Source organism: Lissotriton helveticus, chromosome 7 (assembly GCF_964261635.1).
Source record: "Lissotriton helveticus chromosome 7, aLisHel1.1, whole genome shotgun sequence".
NCBI lineage: Eukaryota > Metazoa > Chordata > Amphibia > Caudata > Salamandridae > Lissotriton > Lissotriton helveticus.
The window spans coordinates 84,739,340-84,752,001 of record NC_136068.1 but is presented as its reverse complement, the minus strand read 5'-3'; positions in this window follow the sequence as shown (position 1 = coordinate 84,752,001).

Sequence of the window (12,662 nt, the reverse complement as noted above, 5' to 3'; positions counted from 1 at the left end):
CCTCGGAAGGGTCTGCGATTGTGTTGACCCATCTTCCTAACATCTTTTTCTATCGTCTGTCTTGTCGCTGACTCTGGTTAGGTTACCCAGAGTTATCTATCTGGGGACCCTGACAAGTCTCCATAACCTGGTCAAGTATAGACCAGTGGGCCTACTCAGGGGAGCCCGCAACTGTGTTACAAAATGAAATAATAATAAAATGAATACATTAATATTAATAAAGTATATACAAAAAAAGAAAGAATAAATAAGACATATTTCTATATTTGATCACCAATTAAAGTAAATATTTCAATATTTGAGCATTTGTTTGGTGTGTATTTATTTTTGTCTTTTTGAGTACTGTTTTGCGGTTGAAATCATATAAATTGCTTACGCTGGGTGTCCCCAGGTTCCAATAATGGCTCAATGGGGGTCCTCGGTTTCCAGTAATGATTCAGTGGGGTCCACAGAAGTCGAAAGGTTAAGAACCACTAGTATAGACCTTCTCATACCCTGTGCTCTTGCGTCCATTGTGGAAATCTCTAAGTCACTCAGGGTCTCACTGCTCAGTGGAGAATCTGCTTGCCTCCCTATCATGTCTTCCCATTCTACTATGGCTTCTTCTGCAGCCTCACCTGCTCTGGTGCCCCTCATTCATTTCTCACCCCATTGAGTAGGGCCCATTTATTGAGATCCCTCATCCTACTTCTAAGCGATGGGCCTCAGCCCACATCCAACAATAACTATTTTGTCTCCTTGCCAAGAGTAATCCTAAGGTTTCAAATTTATGTTTGATTTTTCCCTTTTTGGATTTCCGTGTAATATTGAGCAGCCATTGCTCAATTGTATGTAGATGTGGAGTACCAGTTATAGCATGTAATGTGTGTCACCTTGGTTCAAAACACCTGCACAACCTGACAAGACCAAGTCATATGAATAAATGTATCTCCCACGTCCCCACATCTCCAACAAGCTGATGACCGCACAGGGTAAATCTTACTTATCCTCAACTGTGTCATATATATGTGTTGCAAACAATTGAACTGTGTTAATTTAAATCTGGCATTTGCTGACACTTCTTTAGCTTGGACACAAGCCTTTTCCCATGCCATGCCTGTAATAGGTTCATGAATGTCAGTTTGCAATGTTCTCTCTTTCAAAGGGGATGTCCTTGTATCTGTCTTTAAGACTTTGTATAATTGGGGCCCTAATCTGAGCCCTCTTCTAGAATCCAATATGGCTTCCAGTGCAAGAGATGAGTTGGGAGCCACTGGAAATCCATTCATATGGCTCTGACTGCTTCGGCAAGTTTGGCATGTTGTAAGAATTGGCCCGGCCGGACTATGAATGATATCTGCGCCTCTGCAAACGTAATAAGCGTGCCATCTAGGTATATTTGAATTTTGAATTTAAAAACATTTGTACAGCGCTCGTTTACCAGGCGGTTTCATGGCGCTAGTGGCGGACGGTGGGCGGCGGTGACAGGAGGAGACTATGTCAGATAGGCTTGCGTGAAGAGGAAGGTTTTAAGGTTCTTCCGGAACAGGGGGTAGGAAGGAGAGGTGCGCAAGGCAGCAGGGAGGGAGTTCCAGAAGGTGGGAGCCAAGACAGCAAAACTAGCTCCACCCGCTTTCTGTTTTTTAAAGCGGGGAATAGCAAGAAGGGCCGAATAGGTGGAACGGAGTTCTCTGCCGGGAAGATAGGGCTTAATAGCCGAACAGATGAATTCAGGGGCAGTGCCTGATCTGGCCTGATAGCTGAGGCAGCCGAGCTTGAAGAGGGCGCGCTCTTTTATTGGGAGCCAGTGCAGGGTTTTGAGCAGTGGGGTAGCCCGATGGTATTTGGGCTGGCCATAGATCAGGCGAGCCGCCTGGTTCTGCACCAGTTGCAGGCGGTGGATTGCGTAGGCCGGGGCCCCATTGTAGACTATGTTACCATAGTCTATACGGGACAAAACCATGGCCAGCACGATGATTTTTAAAGCAGGGGTAGAAAAGAAACGGGAGACTTTCCTAATTATTCTAAGGGAAAAGAAACAAGAAGAAACTACGGAACTAACCTGTGAATGGGCAGTGAGTTGAGAGTTGAGGTAGATCCCCAGGGTTTTCACTTTGGGCACATGGAGTGGGGGGACACCAAGGGAAGGGGGCCAAAAGGAGGGGGACCATGGACTGCAACCACCTCCAGTCAAAACCAGCTCGGTCTTGTCTGGGTTAAGCTTGAGGTGGTTGCAGTTCATCCAATCGTGAATGAACGTCATTACTGTCTGGACGTTCGAAGCAGATGAAGATGAGTGGGATAGATTGAAGATTAGCTGGAGGTCATCCGCGTAATTAAACACGGTGACCTCCAGCTGCTGTAACATAAAAATGAGGGGAAAGATATAAAGGTTAAACAAAAGGGGGGAAAGTGATGAGCCCTGGGGAACCCCACACTCTACCTTGCGTGAGGCCGCAGCGTAGCCGGCCAGACGTACCGCTTGGCTTCTCCCCGCAAGAAAGGACTCAAGCCATGAAAAGGCTAGGCCTTCTATGCCCGCCGCCCTGACACGATGGAGAAGGATGGAATGGTCCACCGTGTCAAAAGCGGCGGACAGGTCTAGGAGTATTAAGGCTTGCGGAAGGTTGGTGTCAATACCTTCGCGTAGTTTGTCCATTACTGAGACGACCACCATCTCAGTAGAGTGCAGGGGGCGAAAACCAGCTTGACAGGGGGAGAGACAATGGTTTGTCTCAATATGTGTGGTTAAGGTAGTGGTGATGTGGGTTTCAAGGACTTTTGCGAGGTAGGGAAGGAGTGAGATGGGGCGATAACTGGCAGGAGCCAATGAATCGGCGTCCGTTTTTTTTAGGAGTGGTATGACAATCGCCGATTTGTGTGAACTGGGAACAGAGCCGTGTGTGAGTGAGTCATTAAGGAGAGTGAGAGGGGGTGTAGGACAGACTGAATAAATTTCTTTAAGAATGCGAGCAGGAGCAAAGTCCAGGGGGGAGCCAGATTTGACCCGGTGAAGAAGAGGAAGGAGAGTGTTGTTAGTCAACAGTGGAAAGGTAGTTAACTTAACAGAGGTGATGGGTGGGGACGGGGTAACAAAAGTGGGGGAGGGCAAGGGAATATTAAGTTTGATTTTGATCACTTTGTCTATGAAGAACTCATTGAGCGAGTCGCAGAGGGACTGGGAGGGGGGAGTGGTGGCCATGGTTCTGCTGGACGATGCGAGTTCGTGAACGGTGGAGAAAATTTCCTTTGTTTGAGATTCTGCTGTCATTATCCTGTTGGTCTAGTATGCGGTTTTTGCTTCCAGAATGCCCTTTTTGTAAATTTGTAGGGTGGACAGATAGGTTGCCTTTTGCGCGGGATTGTAGGTGCTTCTCCAAGCCCGTTCGGCCCTTCTTGCGGTTAGTTTCATTTCCTTAAGGTCCGATGAGAACCAGCGGTTTGCTGCGTGGGCCCGTTTAACTGTGAGCCGCCTTAAGGGAGCGAATTCGTCGCCCGCCGTGGTAAGCCAGTGGTTAATAGCAGCTAACTGAGAGGTAGCTGGGAGGCCCGATAAATCAGGGTAGGTTTTAGCCAGGGCTGAGCAGAGAGAAGGCATGTCTGTTTTGCCCCATTTCCGGACCCAGTTGTTTTTAGGGAGCGGGGGCTTAACCGTGGGCGCCAGAGCAAGGGAGAACGTGATGAGAGAGTGGTCCGACCACGAGCAGGGGGATATAATGGGGGTGTGGACGGAACGTTCAGTGACCAAATTTGGTCAAGTGTGTGACCGTGGATGTGAGTGGGGCTGGAAATCAGTGACCTAAAGTTTAAACTATTCATAAGATTGGTAAATTCCTTGGATTGTGGGCTTTCGGCAGGGTCGTTAGACCAAAAGTTGAGGTCCCCTAAGACCAGTACCGAAGAGTTATTGATTACCAGGGTAGCCAGAAGGGTCTGGATGCTGGAAATAAACAAGGGGGTGGGTTGGGGAGGGCGGTAAATTAAGACAAAAGTAAGGGGAGCCCGGTGGGAGGTAGAACGAGCTACCAAATGGTCCACATCAGGAATAGGGGAAGATGGGAGGACTTGAAAGTTAAGATCGGTACGGGTTATTAGGGCCACTCCTCCCCCCCGCTTGCCTTCTGGACGATCCGCTCGAATGGCGGAGTATGAGGATGGTAAGGCGGCAAGCACATTGGGCAGGGAGTCGGCCTTGAACCAGGTTTCAGTTAAGAATAAAAGATCTGGTTCATGAGACTCGATGAAGTTGAATAGTTCATATTGGTGGTTGACTGTGGACCTGGTGTTCAGGAGGGCAGCCGAGGTGTTAAACAGAAGGGCAGGAGGTCCAGGGGGTCGGGAAGGGGTGGGGAGCAGTGTGGGGGGTAGTGAGGCTAGGTGTGATACAATCCCGGAGGGGAGGTGAGGTGGGGGTGTGAGTAGACCAAAATGTTGGAGATGGATCAGGGTGGCAGGGTCAAGGGAACCAGGGGCCCAGAGTTGACATAGCTGGGAAGGTGAATAGATGGTAAGACTGGCAGCATCACGAGCCCCTAGCCCCGGTCGGCCGCGGACGGGCGCAGACGGGCTTAACTCTGGTGCTACTCCGGCGCGTCTGCGGCGCGCCCGCTGCGCTCGTCCGCTGCGCTGACGCATGGGGGACGTTTAAATAGGCGAGTGACGCGGGAGGTGGGAGGAGTCAGCAGGGCGGGATAGGAGGGGTTTAAAAAAAGAGTAGATGGCGTCCAGCGCTTGTAATCAGCGGGACAAGGAAGCTGCTCTTCAATCAGCGGAAGGAAGGTATTTAAAACAAAGTAATAGCGCCCAGCGCGCGCAAGCCCTCTGCCACAGGGCTGCTCGTCTGCACAGGAGAAAAAAGGGGCGGAGCCTAAATAGGCGAGTGACGCGGGAGGTGGGAGGAGTCAGCAGGGCGGGATAGGAGGGGTTTAAAAAAAAGAGTAGATGGCGTCCAGCGCTTGTAATCAGCGGGACAAGGAAGCTGCTCTTCAATCAGCGGAAGGAAGGTATTTAAAACAAAGTAATAGCGCCCAGCGCGCGCAAGCCCTCTATATGTCACCTATGGTTGTACATTCCACTTCCCTCTAAGTGCTCACTGATATTAATAGTCAGAATGACCAGATCTCCGGTGTTCCTGCAAACGAGGACCATCTCAGTACTCTTGTCACTGCCGTTTCCCAGGCCACTGCCATCAGATTTGTGCTAATTTATGTGAGTAGTGAGCCGGTAACATTCTCTCCAGTGTAAGCTGTCCCACTATTCAGCCTCCACAAGTAATCCCTCCCAATTCTCACCCTTCTCTGTCCAGCTCAATGCACTTTGCATTTGTGAGACTGCATGATACAGCTCCGTGTCCACCAGGCCGAGACACTCCTCTTTAGGGTTTAATTTTAGTGAGTTTGGACTCACACCGCTACTCGTTGTTCCTGCCCATACTAGTGAGATCAAGAGCAATTCCAGGGTCTTGAAGGCACCTGGCCTCAGTGGGCAGAGGACAATCTATGTAACATGGAGAGAGAAAGATCATCTTGGCCATCTCAATTCTCTGGAGAGTGGTAGATGTTCCAGAATCTCCTTGATTCAATCAATTCTTCTAGTATCCTCCCATGCTGCACCTCTCCTGCTCTTCATGAAGATGGCCACCAGATTTCAAGCCTCAGTCAAACTACTAGGGCTTGTTTACAGTGCCAGGCAAAGATGCCAGGGAGAATGCTGCAGTGCATCAAGGGTGACGGACAAGAACCCAGAACATGTGTCCAGAGATACAAGCAATGACTGCGACAACACTGGGAAAATACTATTACTCATGAGTTATTTAATGTGACTGTAATCTTGAACTGCATCTACCACAATGCATCGGGGAGGGCGGGTGCTACACAAGGCCAAGCAGTCTGCGTCCCTCCCCCCGTGGTTGTTGGGTTCCTCCTGGAGCCATTGGCCGGTCAAGCCTGTGGGATGCGTCTGCACCTTTTCGTGGTACTTAACCTGAGAGACCGCGAGCAGTCTTTGATCACCCCTAAACAGACGTGTTACTCTCTGCTGATGATGGGCGTGGATCCAGAAAGACAAGTCCAGAGTTATGCGCAGTGACTATGTCATCACAAGCTTGACACGCTATTAAGTTTTAAACTGCAACTTCCACAATGCATCTGGAGACCTGGTGCTGATTGGCTCACCCTCCCTCCTTGAATATATAAATGGTGCTTTGATATGTCTATTCTTCAGCCTAGTTTCACAGAAACACTGGAGAAAAGGGGACTCAACTCAGTGGGTTTGAGCCCGGAATGCTGCTAATCTGTCAAAATGTTCACAAAGCACAAAAAATATTTCAACTCCCTAAAAGCACAACTTATATGTGAACTGTGGTTCCCATCCACAGACAAATGATGGTTTTAGGAGGGCAAAAAGTGGGTGAAGTGAAAGGTCACGTGTCCAGTGAACTAGGCCACTGAGGCTGCAGGGTTGAGTAATAGGGGGCACCAGACCAGTTCAACAGGAGACCAATTGAACACAATAACTATTGACCCTTCAAATAGTCTGGCACCACAGTAGGTCACCCAGGGGATTTCCATCTTTAGTGGCACATTTCTTGTCAATCAATCAATCATAGCATTTGTAAAGCGCACTACATACCCGTGAGGGTCTCAAGGCGCTAGGGGGGGAAGGCTGCTACAGTTCGAAGAGCCAGGTCTTGAGAAGTCTCTTGAAGGTCAGAAGGTCTTCAATGATTGGTCTTAAGCAGAATGTCCAAGTGTACGCAGGGGGCACACATGGATGTATGACATTACAACGCATGCTTTTACCACGCATGCCTTTACAACGCGGTATTTACAATGCATGCCTTTACAACGCATAGTGCTTTGGGGCGCTGGATAGTGAATTGTTTAATTTACTATTCCAACTCCAGTCCCCGTGGATAGTAGGGAAGGTGTTGGATAGTAAATTAAACCTATTCCCTATCCTAGAGCGCGCCCCAGCGCAATGCGTTGTAATGGTTTGCGTTGTAAAAGTTGCGTCGTAAAGGCACTGTGTGGTAAAAGTTGCGTTGTAAAGGATGTTTCCTGGCACACATGGACCTTAAGCACCCACTGAACCCACAAACTAACACTTACATGTCGAGAAATTAATTTGTTGAGGTGGTGGACCTCTCCTCACGATGTAATATCTCCAGAACCCTGCATTGGCTCAGTTCCAGGCCAGTCTCGCCCAATGGAAAGACACCCGATGCCTCGGTAAAAGGTCAGCAGTGGGCCAGGGTCTGCATTGGACCTGGATATGTCCCTTCACGAGTCATGGCAGGGTTGGTGCCGCTGCTGCTTCTTCTTCTTTGTTCTCCTGGTCAGGGTTGAATCTCTCCACCCCAGGCTTGGGAGCAGGGGAGCTACGGTGCCTAAAGCTTGGTCCCAGTGTTGGGTAGATGCAGCTTCACTGGCTATCCTGGTCAGACAGCTTTCTCTAAGATGGAACGTAGGGCTCTGACCCAGTCCAAAAAGAAAACAAAGAACTGGCGCTGCGGGGCATACTCCTTTGTAGGTTGGGTGTACTGACAACAGCCAGGTCCAAGGAGGGGGCACCGGCTCATCAATGGGATGTACAATCGAAGCTATACGGGCCAGACTTCCCAGTGGGGTCCATCCTGTTTCTAGGCAGTGCTAAGATGGTCATAAAGACGAAGGCCGCTGATGTACATTGGGTGTACGTTAAGCCCTAAACGTCTCAAACATCTAGAGCAGGTGCTTAAGTTACCTCTAGGCAGATCTAGAAGGGATGTACGTTGTTACAACGCATGCTTTTACCACGCATACTTTTACAACGCAGGTTTTTCAACGCAAGTCGTTACAACGACTTGCGTTGGGGGGTGCTGGATAGTAAATAATTTAATTTACTATTCCAACTCCAGTACCCATGGATAGTAGGGAAGGTGTTGGATAGTAAATTAAACTATTACCTATTCTAGAGCGCTCCCCAGCGCAAATCGTCGTAATGACTTGCGTTGAAAAACTTGCGTTGTAAAGGCACTGCATGGTAAAAGCTGCATCGTAAAGGATGTTTCCCATCTAGAAGACCTCCTGCTGTCAGCTGGTCCAAGTTGGCCATAATCTCCACAGCCTGCTGAGCACACATGTGTGGCGCGTCCATCGGTGAGGTCAGGCAGATGCTGGCCTTGGGATTCCTAACTATTTTGCTGGGTCCCGTGATTGTCCCCTTCCCCCGCAATGATTTTGGCACCCATCTTGTATCTATTCTGGTGTTTTTTCGTCCGGTGCCTTCCAACTTCCAAAAACTATTGATGTTTTGGACCCTGTGTCTGCTGTGCTTGGTGACTGTTATTGTGACATTCACTGTGAGGCACTAGGTGGGAAGCATGTGTCAGTTACACGTTTCAATGGGCGCAATGGTTGGCATGTGTGCCCACCTATGCTGCATTCTTCCTTCTAGTTTTCGGGTGTTTCTGTTGGTGGCACTCTACTGTGATGTGGGTGAATTTGTATGCTTATTGGTAGAGTCTGCTTACACTCATTTACAGAAACTACAGGTGCTAAAACATGATCCGCGAAGGCTGGTTTGCACGACACTCACACTAGGCGGAGAAGAGACATGTTTTTGAAGAGTGCTAGAGCTTGCGGAGATCTGGCTCAGATCGGATATGAAGCAGAGTGGACTCCAGAGAGAAGGTCCTAAAATGCTGAGAGATCTTCCTTCCCATTTAGACAGTTTAAAAGTCTGAATGCACGAGATAGGCTTCGTTGAGGATCCCAACCATTGAGTATTTCTCAAATCTGTCAGAAAATGAGGGCATAGAACCATTGTATGTTTTATGCATCAGGCATACAACCTTTATTTGTATACGTTTTACTTACCGGCAGCCAATGGAGATGTTTGCGGTACAAAGTAAAGTGGTCAGATTTTCTTTTAAGCTAAAAACCAATGGAAAACCCAAATGCACAGGATTCCCATAATCCAGTCGTGGCTGCGGAAATGAGTTGGGCGTGGTCACTTTATGGATGGGGTGGGAGAAATGGGAAGCTCCATCTAAGTTGTTTGGATTGAAAAAGACAAGGGGACATATGACCAAGAATAAGCGAAAATTATCGCTAAGCTTGGTTAGAGGCAATAATTTTATCACCGTGCTTCGCCTATTTTTAGCGCTTAGAAACCTTGCAATTATCAAGGTTTATCTCCTAAGCGATAAAAATCTGCCAAAATGCATGAATATCACTGTAAAGTCAGCGATATTCATGCATTACCGAGCTAATGCTCTTAGCCATGTTATCCACCTACCATTGGATAACATGGCTAAGAACTGCTCTGGGCAGGCGTTAGCTTTTGGAGAAAATCGCGCTTAGCTCAATTATTTCCAAAAGTAGGTAATAGGAGATAGCGATGTTAGCGACTGTTTCCAGTCGCTAAAATCTTGGCACGCCCACTTTGCATGTCATTAGCGATAAATATCGCTGACATGCAAAGTGGGCCCCAAGATGATCGCTATCTCCTACTAGCTGTCGCTATCTGGTGTTAGCGACAGCTAGGTAATAGGGCGATAAAATTATCGCCTCTTTAGAGGGAAAAATTCCCGCTAAAGCGGCGATAAGGCCCTTGGTAATATGCCCCAAGATTTGGTGAAATCTTGGATTCCAGGGAGACGTGTTAGTCTAATATGGTGCCAAGATTTGGGGCACTGTTCATGGGTATTGGGCATTGGCCCATGGCACAGGGCCAAATGGTTGGCTCCCATGTGTATATCTTGCTGGAGAGTGATAGTATCTCAGCCTTCCTGAGATTAAGTTTTGAAGAGTCAGTTTTCATCTAGTTGTGGCTAAGATCTAACATGGAGGCACATCAGGGGAGTTGTCATCAGGATTGGCACCCGAACAGGGCCGGCCCTAGGCATGTGCAAAGTGTGCACCTGCACAGGGCAGCCAAACCCCAGGGGCCGCCACGACGAAGCCCTGACACAGTGAGCCACCCTCCCCCCCGTAGCTATTACATAATGTTTTATGTTTCTTTTGAGGGACAGGCGGGGTACGAGAGAGAGAGAGAAATCGCAGTACATTATTAAATAGGACAGACAGACTGAATACGAGTAGAAAGGGTGTATATAAGTTTACATTGCAATATTGGCGTTGTGTTTTGATGTGTTAATATTTTACTGGCAATGTGAAGCTGGTGTATCGAATGCTTTCACATTGTATGACGTACCCGACCTCGATTTAACGTGCAAAGTGTATATTATCCGTTTGTCCTGTCGGAAAGGCCGCTTGCTTTGCATAGGTAGCACACACATACAAACACACACACAAGCTCTCCACGCAGCAGGGGCGGGCTTTCCTTAACTCCTCTCGTGTGTCAGAACCGACATGAGTCGCATGCATGTATGTCACACACATGCACTTTTAAAGTTAACACATTACGTTGTGGATGTGCGAGAAAAGGCATCTGTACTGTTCCCCTGCAGTCTGTGAATGGCGCTGCGCGCTCTAGTCTGGTGAACAGTGAACATGGAGGTGTGAAACGAGGCGACGTTACCAGATAACTCAGACTGTCTACAGCCCCTTTGCCTGTGTGACTTCACTTGAGCAGTTGGATCATCCGCCAGCCATCCACATATGTGTCGCTTGTTGTGTGCTTGGCTCGTGCCGATGTGAGAATCGAGAGGTGTCTTCCGGCTGGACGAGATTTGTCCACTTTCGTGAGACTCAGAAGTGCACCTTGTTTGAACTTTTCCCACAGTCCAGGACGCATGAACTGAATTATGTACCACATCATTGCTTTTTCATTGCTACGCACTAAAAGACAGCCTCTCTGTGCAACAACGGCTTAGGCAATCCTTATCACAGAACCTTTGAATGTAAACATATTCACGTTTCCAAAATCGCTTAGCCTATCATTTATGCACACCATCCCCTACAGGATTGATATATTATTTATTGATGTTTTATTTTGACAGTGCCTTGCATCTATTTTCCTAGCTTAGGAAATAACTCTGAACCCAAGTCTTCTGTCAGTTTCAGTCAGTACAGCATCCCCCAGTTTAGTTCAGAAAAAAAGGCTTTTCAGTGGCAGCACTCACATTTTATGCTCATGCATGCATGGACCAACTTAAAATATGCTCATATTCCAGTGCCATGCAAATTCTAGAAATCCTCCGTGGCTTCTTCTTTTGAATTTTTTAGGGTGTGCTCCTTTGCTTTTTCTTTTGGATTTTGGGGGTGTGCTCCTTTGCTTCTTCTTTTGACTTTTTGGGGGTGTGCTCCCTTACTTCTTCTTTTCCATTTTTGGGGGTGTGCTCCTTTGCTTCTTCTTTTGCATTTTTGGGGGTGTGCTCCTTTACTTCTTCTTTTGGATTTTTGGGGTTGCGCTGCTTTGCTTCTTCTTTTGGAGTTTTGGGGGTGTGCTATCTACTTACCTTGATATATGTTCCCTCTGTTCCCACGGTCCGGACCCCCTCTTCCCGGGCCCCCACCTACGCTCCCTGCACAGGGCCACCATGAGCCTAGAGCCGGCCCTGACCCGAATGACAAATAAACTGTGTTGCATCCATAAAAATACATTTGAATGCAAAATTCTTGAAGTAAGAATGCCATGTGTAGAAAAGTAAAAAGCAAAGGGTAAATAATTGCGCCCTGTGCATCCCCTCCCTTCCTGCTCATCCCAAAGTAAAGGCTTGGATGGTGAGAAAAAACTCTCTACTTGGATAGACTGGGATCTGGTAAATAGAAATCATTTTTCAAGTCCATCAGGTATTAAAGAATGATCAATTGTATAATCAAAGGCAGTAGAGAGGACCACAAAAATGAGAACTCCCGTCACTCTATCTACTAACATACTTATACCATTAATTACGGAGGCATCCGCCAGCTCGGTGCTGAATTCGCTGGTGAATGCTCTTTGTAACAGGGCAACATGTTTCTTTCATAATAGTGCTTCATTTGATTTTGTTGAAGTAGGATCTAGTCATGATGGCACAACAATGCATGTGTTTGGTTGTGTATGAGGTGAATCTACAATATTTTCTGGATGCATTTGGGCATTTGCTTGCGCCGCTATCACTGGTGCTTTAATGCTAATGTACTGTTTTGTCGATATTTCACATGTACTAGTGGCAGCCTTATCTATGTGCTTCTTTACTATAAGTACTTATTTCAAGTTTTGGCGATATGCATTTTTGTGATTGACTTTGTTTCCAAATTATTAGACACCCTACTCAATCACATCCTATATTTCTGGTTGGGGATCTTCAGCATAACACAATTATTTTCCATGGCCATCCCCATGTTTCTCCTTAGGGCAGTCACCCCTTTTGTCCACTTGAGTTGACTGTCACCCCCCATCCCTCCTCAGGCAGTGATGTCACTCTTATTCTCTTTCTCAAAAGTTGTCACTCTCATATTCCCCCAATGACCACCTCCTTCCCGAAATTCAAGATTCTACTCAAATCCCTCTTCCTCGAGCGCTCTCGATCGTAACGAGAAACCCACGTTTGACTGGGAAGGACCGCTATTTCCCCTTTTCGATATCCCAGAGCAGGAAGATTCGCTCTTGATCTCCGTTCCATATTGCTCTCAAGTTGGTGATTTGCAAACTTTTATTTCCCTTTTTTGCTCTTTGCTCTTGTTTACCGCCCACATTTTTTGGTTCATAACTGTATTTGCTGTGAAGCGCTCTGATACCCTCGGGTCCAGCTA